The sequence below is a fragment of the Ipomoea nil genome, unplaced genomic scaffold (genome assembly GCF_001879475.1).
Source record: "Ipomoea nil cultivar Tokyo-kokei standard unplaced genomic scaffold, Asagao_1.1 scaffold2704, whole genome shotgun sequence".
NCBI lineage: Eukaryota > Viridiplantae > Streptophyta > Magnoliopsida > Solanales > Convolvulaceae > Ipomoea > Ipomoea nil.
Window position 1 is genome coordinate 3,826,375 of NW_017619132.1, and position 13,340 is coordinate 3,839,714.

Consider the following 13,340-nt stretch of genomic DNA (forward strand, 5'->3'; position numbering starts at 1 on the left):
GGACATGAGATTTTAAATCCATGATCGCGAAAATGGGGAAATTGCAATTCCCTCCAACCAAACTACGGAATTTAATGGCATTTGGAATTAGGTGAGAATTAAGTGGGAAGGGAATTTAAAATCCCTCCAACCAAACGCCCTGTTAATATTTCACTGAGTATATTCGGTTACTTTTTTTTTTTTGAGTACTACTAACTCTGTTAGAATTTACAATGTAGTACTATTCATATATTCCATTACTTTTAAATAACTTTCAAATCAGATTTAGATTTAGATTCAGATTAAATGTAAACAATAATTGTCAAGCACTTTGTGCTCAGATGACATATAGTGATCTTTCCCTATGTTTAAACAGATACTATAATGTAATAGAGTCAGTAGCATTAAAATATATATATATATATATATATATATATATATATATATATATAAACAATTATTAATTATGTGAACGTGGATGCTGGACTAAAATCAAAATATTCTGATTTGGTTTCCAAATAAATTATTTTTCTTTATGGACTACACTACATATTGGCTAGATTGTGAGGATATACTTTATTAATATTATAATTAAAACCCTCATTTTGTGGATCGAGAGCTCATGCAGGCACGCTAGTGGACACAGGCCAGGTGAACACCAACCGATACAATAAGATTTATTTATTTTTCTCTGTCACAATATAATATTATATTGTTTACACATACTTTCTTAACTTACTAAAGTATAAAAAGTCAATACCATATACTAGGATTCTAATCATTTAAGGAAATGATAATTATACCCCTCGATCACAAAGTCTTTGGCCAATAAAATTTAATTAATTAATTATTTATTTATTTATATAAAATGTTGTATTTGAGCATGTGATCGGTTGGTGCGCCCAGTGCGGTGAAAGGAGAGTCATTGATATTGCTTAAATCAACGTTTAGGATTACCAAAATTAAAAAAAAAAATGCAGTAGCAATTTGGTAATTTTTGCATCTAAGTCAAATTTAAGGTGTTTGGTTTTTGTGCTTAAGTGCGTAGGTTTTCTGCTTAATGTGAGTAGTTGAAACTTAAGGTGCGTGATATTTTGTTTCTTATGGTGTGTTGTTTTCCTTCTTAAGGTTTGTGATTTGTATGCTTAAGGTGCGTCAGTTGTGTGAAACTTAAGGTGAACCATTTTAAAACCTTAGGTGCGTGATTTGTGTTCTTAAGGTGCTTTGTTGTGTGCTTAAGGTGCGTCAACCACACAACTGCACGGGAACACTTACCCGCACTTGATGGAAAAGGTATACACTGGATGACGTGGGACAAGTTATGCGCCCCAAAGAAAGTAGGTAGATTAGGGTTTAAGGACCTTTGTGCATTTAATGTTAGGTAAGCATGCTTGGAGGTTCCTCACAAATCCACAATCTCTGGTGTCCCGTCCCAGATTTTATAAGACAAGATATTTTCCTAAAGCTTTTTTTAATTTATCGATGCTACATTAGGTAACTGCCTAATATAAGTTTCGAATGGAGAAGTATTATTGCTGCTCATGAGATAATTTGCAGGGTTGTTAGGAGCAAGTTTGGAAACGGGCCGGGGACTCCACATTAATATGGGTGGCCCGGAACGTTTTCTTCACGGAACCGTGTTGGAATTTTTTTCTGCTGGCCTCCCTGAAATTAAAGATATGTGGAAATTAGTATTTTCGAATTTCGAAGGTCTAAAAGATTGTTAGGCCATGCTTGCATGGTTCTTATTCATGGAAATCAGAATCAAACTAAGCTTTTACCAGTAGTTCTGTTCAACACGAGATTTACGTTCTGGTTGAGCTCATCTTATGACACGTGTTATCTTTTAACAAATGTGTCACCCCAACCAACCTGAACCCCAGCAAGCTTTGGATTCAAAAAGAGAGGCAATGCCCTGCCTCTGATTCACAAAATAAATAAAATAATATGTAGTGCTATTTGACTTTAGCCTTTCGGCTCCTACTTAGTGTATACCTCACAAGTCATTTCACAAAATCTGAGTCAAGCTCAATAGGCATCATACCTGAAATGCTTCCACAAGAAGGCGGAGACGGCCTCCACGCAAGTGGGGTCTCCCACTCTCGATGACTCGGCCTCCGCAGATTTCTTTAGAGCTGCCAGGTTTTCTTTGTTGAACACGACGCGCCTGGTTACCACCTTTTCCCTCGTCGCCACGCCAAGGGTCGCCGAGAATTCAGACCCGGTTAAGTCCATCGTCGTTGGCGGGAAAAGAGACGGCACCAACCCAAAATTGGGCGGCAAGATCTCGGCGGCGTCTCCTTCGCGGGCGATGAGAGCCCATGCATTGACAAAGTTGACCATAGAGAGTGCATCAGCGATCTTGTGCGGCACGCAAACCCCGACGGCTATTCCGCCGTCAAGAAAATAATTTACTTGAACACCAAGCAATGGTCCCAAAATGGTCCCTCGACTATAGCTAAATTCACAAATTGGTCCTCGACTTTCAATTTCAACCAATTAAGTCCTTAACTTTGTAATTTTGACACGATTTGGTCCTCCATCTATTTGACCGTTTGTTGACCATGATCGATGATCTCCAGAAGAACCTTCAGCTCTCGTCGAAGCACGTGGAGGCCTCCAGGATGACGTTGCACTGGTTCAGAAACACGTCGTCTTCTTCGCTCTGGTACGAACTCAACTACATTGAATTCAAAGGGAGGGTGAAGAAAGGCGATCGGATTTGGTAGATTGCTTTCGGCAGTGGATTCAAATGTAACAGTGCGGTCTGGAAATGCAACCAGAACCTTAAAAAACCGACGATGGACCATGAAATTACATATATATCCTCAAAAATCACAATCAACAAACGGTCAAATAGACAAAGGACCATATTGTGTTAAAATTACAAAGTTAAGGACTTAATTGGTTGAAATTGAAAGTCAAGAACTAATTTATGAATTTAGCTATATGTGAGGGACCATTTTGGGTATTTACTCTTTTTTTTAAACAAAACTTAAACCATAGGAATAAACTTAAAACTATGATTCTTTTTCCCTTTCTTCAAACAAGACATAGGCTCTTAATATTTCACCGAGTATATTCCGTTACTTTCATTTTTTGTTTGAGTATTACTCACTCTGTTACGACTTACAACGTATTATCTGTTCACATATTTAGTTACTTTTAAATAACTTTTAAATCAGATTAAGATTTAGATTAAATATAAACAATGACTAATTATTTAATTATGTGAACGTGGATGCTGGACTAAAATCCAAATATCCTGTTTGGTTTCCAAATAAATTATTTTTCTTTATGAACTACATCACTACATATTGAGGATATAGTGATGACAGGTGACAACTTCAAAAATTAGTTACTAATTTCAGTAGTGATCAAAATTGATAGTTTTGGTGATAACTTCTATTATCACTAAATGTGAAATTTCTTGTAGTGTTAAGAAAGAAAACAAGACACCTAAAACTCTAGACCGACGTACCTTAAGAATGAAAACAACGCGCCTTAAAAATGAAAATGATGAACCTTAAATTTTAGGCCGATACACATTAAATTTTAACAACTAACACACCTTAAGCACATAAACTACACGTACCTTATTTCTTCATATAGGACATAGGCTCTTAATATTTCACTAGATATAAATTTAGATTAAATATAAACAATGACTAACTATTTAATTATGTGAACGGCAAGCACATTGGACACAGATAACATATAATGGGACCTCTAAATAATTGTGCAGAAACTATGATGCAATAGAGTTAGTAATTCAAAAAAATTTAATAACGTGAATGCTGCGCTGGACTAAAATCCTAATATTCTGATTTGGTTTTCAAATAAATTATTTTTCTTTATGGACTACACTACATATTGGCAGGCTTGTGGGAATGTGCTATATATTGTAACTTTATTAAAATTATTAATTAAAACCCTCGTGCTCGACGTGCTGCATCGAGAATTAAATATATTGGGGAAAGAGAATTAAATATATAAATAAAAAATTGAAATCTCACAATCGAACACAAAAGTCAAAAGAGCACATGGAGGCACGCTAGTGGAGACAGGTGATGAACAACAACCGATACAATTAGAGCCGTAAAAAATGAATTTTACCCGCCGGGTCGACCCGTTTCGTACCGTCGTAGGTAGGGAACGGGTTCTTCAAATTTTGATCTGCCAGGAGGCGGGCTTTTTAGCCCGTCCCGCCTAGGTCACAGGTCCAGGCGGGGCAGGGCAGGCGGGTCACGGTTTTAGCCCGCGACCTGCTAATACATATATATATATATATATTTTGTATATATATATATATTTAGTATTTAATACATGTTATTTTGGTTTATGTAATTGTGTTAGTGTGTTATAACTTATAGGATTATAGATTTATACGAATACAATACTAGGTAGTGTTACTGTACGTCTATACAGTGATTTTTTTTTTAAAGGATATTGTACAGTGATTTTTTTTAAAAAAAAAATAAAAATTAACACAGTGAAAAATTGATTGGCGGGCTAGCCCGCCCCGCCAGCCGGCGCAAATTATGCTGTGCAACCAAATGCACCTTGCAAGGTGCATACAGTTGCAAAACGGCGTCGTTTTGGTTAAAAAAAACGCGCGTCCCACTTAAAGAAGAAATCAGGTTCGATTCCCGGCAATAGCATTTTTATATATCCAGAAATTCATAACTATATAACCACAATTTCATAACTATATATCCACAATTTCATAACTATATATCCACAGTGAATGAATGAAGTAAAAATCCACAATGAATGAATGAATGAAGTAAAAATCCACAATGAATGAACTAAATATCCACAATGAATGAACTAAATATCCATAAATTCATAACTATATAACCACAATTTCATAACTATATATCCACAATTTCATAACTATATATCCACAGTGAATGAATGAAGTAAAAATCCACAATGAATGAATGAATGAAGTAAAAATCCACAATGAATGAACTAAATATCCACAATATATGATTGAACTAAATATCCACAATGAATGAACTAAATATCCATAAATTCATAACTATATAACCACAATTTCATAACTATATATCCACAATAATGCTATTGCTGAGAGTCGAACCTGATTTTTTTTTTTAAAGTGGGACGCGCGTTTTTAATCAAAACGACATCGTTTTGAACCGTATGCACCATGCGCATGGTACATTCGGTTGCACAGCATAACTATTGGCCAGCCGGCTTTGGCATGGCGAGGCGGGCTGGCCACATTCCAAGCCCGCTAAGAGGCGGGCTTTTTAGCCCGTCTCGCTACGAGGACGAGCTTTGGTGTGTTTTGGCCCGTCCCGCCCCGCGAGACCGTTTCGACGGCTCTAGATACAATAAGATTTAATTCATTAATTCATTAATTAATTATATAAAATGTTGTATTTGAGCATTATTTGACACTTCAATCGTGGATAAATATCTACTATACTAATAAGAGCCCAAGAGAGTTAGACCTATAATGGGTAGAAAAAATGGCGGTCAAATTTTTTAATCAAATGAATGGCTCAGATTGATCAGATTCTAATTTTTCCTTAAGATTTTCTAATTTATCCATAATGAATATGATTATCCGTTAACTTTTCCGTTAATTTCTGTTAGTTCACCATTAACTTACTCATTGATTTCAATAAGAAAGGTCTTAGGTTCGAACCTCATCCCAATCAAAGTTGGCATAATTAGTACTCTATTTTACTCTTATTAAATTAAATAATAATTTAGTAGCTACAACAAAAAATAATACATATGCATTTCTTTAATTTAGAATTATGTGTCTACAATGTCTCTATCCAAAAAAAAATTATTCATTATCAATAAATTAAATAAGATAAATAATTTCATAATTAGTTATATTGTATTTATTTTTCTCCAATATAAAAATTCTTGACATTCAAATTCATCAATTGATTATATTCGCTACATTGTCCCTACAATGTCTTTATTAAAAAAAAATTATTCATTATCAATAAATTAATTAAGAGAAATAATTTTATTATTTATATTGTCTTTATTTTCTCCAATGTAAAAATTCTTTACATTCAAATTCATCAATTGATTATATTCGCTACATTGTCTATAATCTTTTTTGTGCACTATTTTTTAATTAAATATCAAAGTTATAATACAAAATAATGCTATATATTTATTTACCAAATATTTTATTAATACCATGAAAAAATTAAAAAAAATATATAATTAATAAAGCCAATCATATTAATTACTTTAGGGATTTGTTGACAAAGAGAGTATTCAAATCACACAACAAATTGAAGTGAGAACTACCTCGCAATGTTCTTGTTTGACAATCAGCAGTTAGCGGTTAGCGTTAGCGGATTATATTAGCGAATTTGACCAGCGAATTATATCAACGGTTGGTAAAAATATATTTGAAAAAATTAGTTGTTTAGATTAACATGTAAAATGACCTAAGGGTATACATATATTTAATAATAATAATAATAATAATAATAATAATAATAATAATAATAATAATTGTTTTAAGAAAAAAAATCATAATTAAGCCTATCATATTAACTACTTGGGGGAGGGGTCTATTGACAAAAAGAGTATTCAAATCACACAACAAATTGAAGTGGGAAACTATCTCACAATATCCTTGTTTAGCAATCATCAGTTAGCTCTTTAATATTATTATATATTTAATATTTTATGCCCTAATTTTTATTTGCTCTCCCTTATGTCCCTATTTGGTTTCAACCATACCTATACAATTATTTTATTGACAAAGTTGTGCGACAACAGCACGAAATCAAGCACTCTCATTTTGGTCTCAAAGAGCATATGGATTTGGCCTGTACAAAGATTGACACATATCAGGACAATTCGTACCAACTGGGCGAATATGCACTTCAAATTCTCGGATATGCTCAGGATATCTTACTTGCAATCAACAAGGTCTCTTCCATTCCTCCTACCACTTGTGCTGATGATGCCAAAAAGGGGGAAAAGAGAAATGATGACAAAGATAAGGATGATGATCAGCCGAGAGATAGCACGAAAGATCAAAATCGTGAAGCACGACACTCTCCCTCTCGGACACCAAGAGACTATGATCAAAGGAACCCTAATCCATCTTCCAGGTATCGTGGCCATCAATCCTCGAAGTCAAGATATGGTCGATACCAATCCTCCAAACAAATCAAGCCTCGACAATCATTTGGTTCTGAAGCCAAATACATCTTCACAGGACTGCCAAAGAGAGAACAGATGAAATTAAGGCAAAAGCTTATGAGAGACAACAAAGTAACTATGGATGGCATAGGAAACTTTGTGGACTTTGTCCCATATGAAGAAGGCAGTGGCAAACGATTCGAGGGTTGCAATAATCCCACTTGGTTGAAAACAAAAGACAACCATACAAGACAAAACCACATGAGCACTCAAAATGAAAGAATCAAAAGAGCAAACAAAGAACTATGGAAGAAGCATGATGAAGATAAAAAGAGAAGAGAAGATGAAGCAATGGAAAGAAAGAGGATCAAGAATCTCATTGAAGATCTTTCGAGTGTAACCAAAGATTCCCCACAAAATGTCATGCATAATGCAGCTTTCAAAGTGCACAAGGAATCAGGAAAGAGCTACCAAGAAGGCATGAATTCGTTTGAACTGATCTCGTGGTGGAAGTATGGCATTGTTGAAGGAAGCAACATTCGGGAAGCCTACAACAATTACACTGGTCTGAACATCAAAGGAGAACATGAAGAGCTTGTCAGGACTAATCCTATCAAAGTCTTCAGGGCAAAAATCAATGATAAAATTGACTTCAACAGGATGCTAAAGCGACAACAAGAAAAGGATGACCAAGAGCTCAAGGAAGCTGAACGACAGAAATCAAAGCTTTTAGAAATGTAAGTTAAACTCTTGTTATATTTATGAAGTTTGTTTTTGTAATGATCACATCTTTATATATGAAACTCTCATTGTTACACATCTCGTGTCACTTGTTTGAGTTACTTGTTCTTATATCGCTTATTAAACGCTTTTATCTAGAAAAAGGACTTGTAAACTCTCGAGTATGGCTGTTTTTAAATAAGAAAAATCCTTATGGAACTTTTATCAGCCTTATAAGAAGAGTATAGGTTTTGGCATCATCAAAAAGGGGGAAATTGTTAGGAACATTGTATTAGGATTTTGATGATACCAATGTAATGTAGAAAAGTAGACCCCTAACCTTTAGCTGTTTTTGTTTCGCTGCTTTCGTCTTATACGAGAGTTGTCATAACTCCCTTGTAATTCGTGTTAAGCTAGACAAACACACGGAAATGAGTTATGACTAGATGATAGGGTCTCCAAGACGAAAGAAGACACGAGACATGAAGAACAACAACAAGAGTCAAGCAGGAGCTGTCAACAAACACGAAAGGACAGTGTTTGTAAAAGACGATCTTCATTAAACATTACTTCTCTTCAACAACGAGAAGAATGTTTCACCTGTCTGATTTGACAACATCCTAGGACAATAAGGACTTCATCTTATGGGACTCACTTTTCAAGGAGCATTAAATGAAGATGTACTATCTCTTGGAGCTAAAGGACAAAACCCTAATGCTTTCCATACCTTCAACGGCTACATGGTACAACTTCATTAATGATGCATTTAATGCATGAAGCTCCCCGGTCCTTGTCCAATGGTTAAAAGGTTCGAAAATTTCATCTCCCTCCAACGGATGAATTTTCATCACCTATATAAACTCACCTTCATCAACTAAGAAGGTGCTGGTTCATTATCACTCGACTTACTCACGTACAAAAGCTCTTGAAACATCTACAATTTACAAAAAGCTTTTGTGAACCAGTTTCTGAGGTGTTAAGTTATTTGAAGAATCACTTGTCTTATACCTCAAGGAAGTCTTGACATCAGTTTGCAGCTATTATATCTCAGAGTCAAGATCTCTTCGTTGGAGAACTCAAGAAATCTTTCTACCAACCTCAACTCAGGAGAAGAAGTTGATAGAGGCGGAGTAAACTCTAGGAGTTGAAAAACCTATGAAGGCTGTCCGGCTTAGTGATCAAGGAAGTCTTTGTGTAATTGTACTAAGAGTGATAGTGCAATCCTTCCAACAATTGTGGAAGAAGAGTGGAGTAGGCAACATTGGCCGAACCACTATAAAATCTCGTGTCCTCTCCATCTCTTTACTTACGCTTTTTCATTTTGCTTTCATATCACATCTTCATTATCCTTACCGAAAGTTTGTCTAAGTACACAAACTCGTGCAAGTATTTAAAACGAATCTATCTTATCCGCTGCGCCAAGACACCAAAAGGTGACGTTTAGGGCCTCTAACGAAAAGAGTCTATTCACCCCCCCCCCCCCTAGACTCTCATCTCACTCTATCGGGACCAACACAGTCTGTTAGGAGATCCACCATTGTAACATTCATCTCCCTTAACCAGGACAAAGCTTCCTTACACGCCGCAGTCTCCGCCATAAGAGGTGAGAAGCATACGGGTAACTTGCCATTTGTTGCTGTCATAAAAGTTCCATCCGCAGCTAGAAGTACCGCTCCAAAAGTTGATTCGCCGGACGATGGCCTATAGCCGGCATCGACAAAGCAGCGTGGTCGCGCATGGGGTTCTGCCACATTATCTATGTAACTCTAAGGTGTATGGGCTAATCGATCCTGAATCTCACTCTTGGGACATGGTTATTTTGAAGGACATATTTTTGCCTAGTGAAGTTGATAGTATTCCTATCAAATATCAAAAGCTGGAGAAACATTAAAAAAAAAAAAAAAAAAAAAAAAAAAAAAAAAAAAAAAAACTCACCCGAATTTGTGTCTTCCATTGCTACGTTTATCAGTACGACCATCATTTTTTGTTTGCGATTGAAATCATTTTTTTTTTGAGACCTACCATGATTATAATTCCTATAATTATGAAAATTAGTGCTTGACAATTATAATCCAATTAAAACAAGAAACCAAATTACTATGTAACCCCTATACATTAATTTTATCCTAATTTTATTGGGGAATAAAAACAAATCTTATCCACTAATTTATATTGATTAGGTGCTTGGGATGCAATCTCATGATCTCATTTACAAGAGTGGTCCCTTTTATATATATATATATATATATATATATATAGGCATTGCTCAATTGCTCAATCGATTTAAAATAATTAGCTTTACTAGTCGAAGTAGTAAAACTCCAAATGAAATTTATATAAAACACATCTGTATTAATGAATGGGACAACACAATATTTGAACATGCATAATGGAGTATGTAATTTTATCGTAATTATACGTCGAAGAATAAAAGAAAGAAAAATAGAATGGGAAGGAACACTGGAAAATACAAGAACTACATTCTCATTAATAAATAGAAATGGAAAACCCACATACAACTAACACTAAAATATGAAAACACTGGGATAACGACCATACATCTTATAATTATTATGAGTATTTCATATTTAATTTCATTCAAGCAAAATAAGTCTAGCTAATTGGTCAGACAATATAATATAATATTAATGGTAGCACTATAGTTTTGACCTGGGTGTCAAGCTCCCTGCTCCGATACATATATATCATCTTCTTCACGCATGTTAATCCAAGCTTCAATCCCATCCCCATATCTGGTGCTCATCAATACAATGAAATTCTTGAAGAAAAAATTTGTTATGCACGCCCAAACAGGCCTTCCCCAACCGAAATCTACCTCGTATATTGGAAACCTGCACAGGCTACTAAATTCTAAGAACTCAGTTTTCCCTTCGCCGCTGTAACATTCATGCAACTTTCGGAGATGTTCCGGATGCCCTTTTCCGTTCTGCAAACTTTCTACGTATTCCGCGTTGATTTCCCTTAATGGAAGTTCTCAGTTGAAACACCAGGTCGTCATTGTCTGGGCTTGTTTCCGTAGTATTTGCCAGACTCCATAGGTTCCCGAACGTCGCATCTGGGAGCGGCGGATTCATCTTCGCACGAAAGTTCACGTTCTGGGTAGCCCGGAACGTTTTCTTCACGGAACCGTGTTGGGATTTTTTTCTGCTAGCCTCCCTGAAATTAGAGATGTCATGTAGAGATTAGTCTTTTCTGACACCTCCCAAGTTCTAAAGGTTCCTTAGGCCACGCTTTCATGGTTCATATTTTTACTGAGAGAATCAAACGAGCTTTTACCCTTTTGTTCCACACAAGATTTATATTCTTTAAGACATTTGCCTTATCTTTTAACAGATATACAGGCCTAGTCAAACTCCCCACCTGATAATGTCTTCTGCCAGGATCGACCCGCCAGCCAGTCTTGAGTCCAAATAGAGGGGCAATGCCCCGCCTCAGATTCACGGGATAAGTAAAATAACATTAATGGCCCGTTTGGTTCACGGAATAGGCCGCGAATGGCATAGCATTCCCAGTAATAGGCATATTCCTTTGTTTGATAACCATTTCTATTACCAGGAATAATATTCCTAGTAATAGCCTATTACCTCATTAATAATATGAAACTTACATCTAATAAAAATTTTATTACTACAATTTATAATATTAGTGCATCAAAGTCTTCACCAAATAACTACCAACTGAAGTAGAGACTAGATATTGACATTGACATAATACTTTGATATTGACATTGACATAAATATAATAACACACACACACACACACACACACACACACACACACACACACACACATATATATATATATATATATGCGGGGGCGGGTGTGAGGCGGGGATACCTCTCCCCGCACCCGCACACATACCTGCACGGATTTAAAATTTTTCCCCCATACCCGCACCCATCATCCAAATTATGCGGGTATTTTATTACCCATTGGGGCGGGAATGCGAGTAACCCGTTGGGTGCGGGTAGAATTGCCATCCCTAGGGTGAAGTGGGGGAGGGGAGCCAACTGCCAGCCCCCATAGTGGCTCCACCCCTGTTTACTGTATATGAAGTTACCACAAATTTCTATAACTACATTTTAAATTCAGTACTTAATACAAAAATAATGTATGATAATTTAAAATAAAATTTAAAATTGTTTATGATCTATTAGATTTATCTAGATGGACGGTTGTGATGGGTTCGTATTTCTCTCCTAACCGCATATAATCATTCAATCCGTTTCTTTTATATATATATATATATATATATATATTGATGGATTTAATTAACTAGGGTGACACGAATTAACAAATTTTATAATTAAAGGATATAATAAATGGATAAAAGACAAGAATGTTCTTTAAGAATTGTGTAATTGCTATTACGAGAAATAAGTGATTGAAGATTGAAAATGATGATGTAACAATCGTACAATGCCAATTTATACAAAATAATTCTCACTAACTTGCTAATATAATGCCAATATTTTCATACGAGAGAGAGTTCGACCTCCCGATCTTAGATCAGAGCTTTTTTTTTTATTTTTTTTATTTTTATCAAAACACCGTCATTTGGTCCTAGTATTATTGTGGCATGATTATTTTTGGTCATCTATAAAATAAATAAATAAATAAGTTCAAATAGAATTAAATATAAGGGAATTTTAGGCTATTCAATTTTAAGGGTTAAGTCATTTTCCTTATTTTGGTCATAGATTTATATGTGTTATCTCACTTTTAGTTATTTTCATTTTCAAAACATATGTGTTGGTCCTAACATAGTAACATTATTGTGGCAAGCATGACCCCTTTTTTTGTCATCCGTCAACAAAAATGTGTAAATGACATTATAAATTAAATAGAGTATGAGGTATAATTAGTATTCAATCAACTAATTTAAAATAATTTTATAAATTTTACGAGGATGTAGTAAAACTCCAAACAAAATTTATATAAAACACACCTACATTAATGAATGGGACAACACAATATTTGGAAATACATGCATAATGGATAGAGTATGTTGTACCTGTGGTTTGAATTTATAACATCACCCACTATATACTTTTCAACCTGAAATTGAATAATTTAGAATTGTTAAAACTTCACCTTTTGTAGTTCGTTCAATCTTATGTGATAATTTTACTGTAATTATACATTGAAGAGTAAAAGAGAGAGAAAAATAGAATGGGAAGGAACACTATTAGAAAATGCAAAAACAACATTTTCATTAATAAATTCAAAAAGTCAAACCCACATACAACACTTAAATTTAAAAAAAAAAAAAAAAAAAAAAAAAAAAAAAAAAAAAAAAAAAAAAGGATAACGACCATACATAAAATAAATATTTATAACAAATTACACATAGTAAATCGTTGGTGCATCTTATAATTATAAGTATTTCATTTTCTTTCTTGAAAACCAAATGCAAACATTTTATTAAATCAACGAAGCAATACAAGTAGGAATAGAAGAAATCT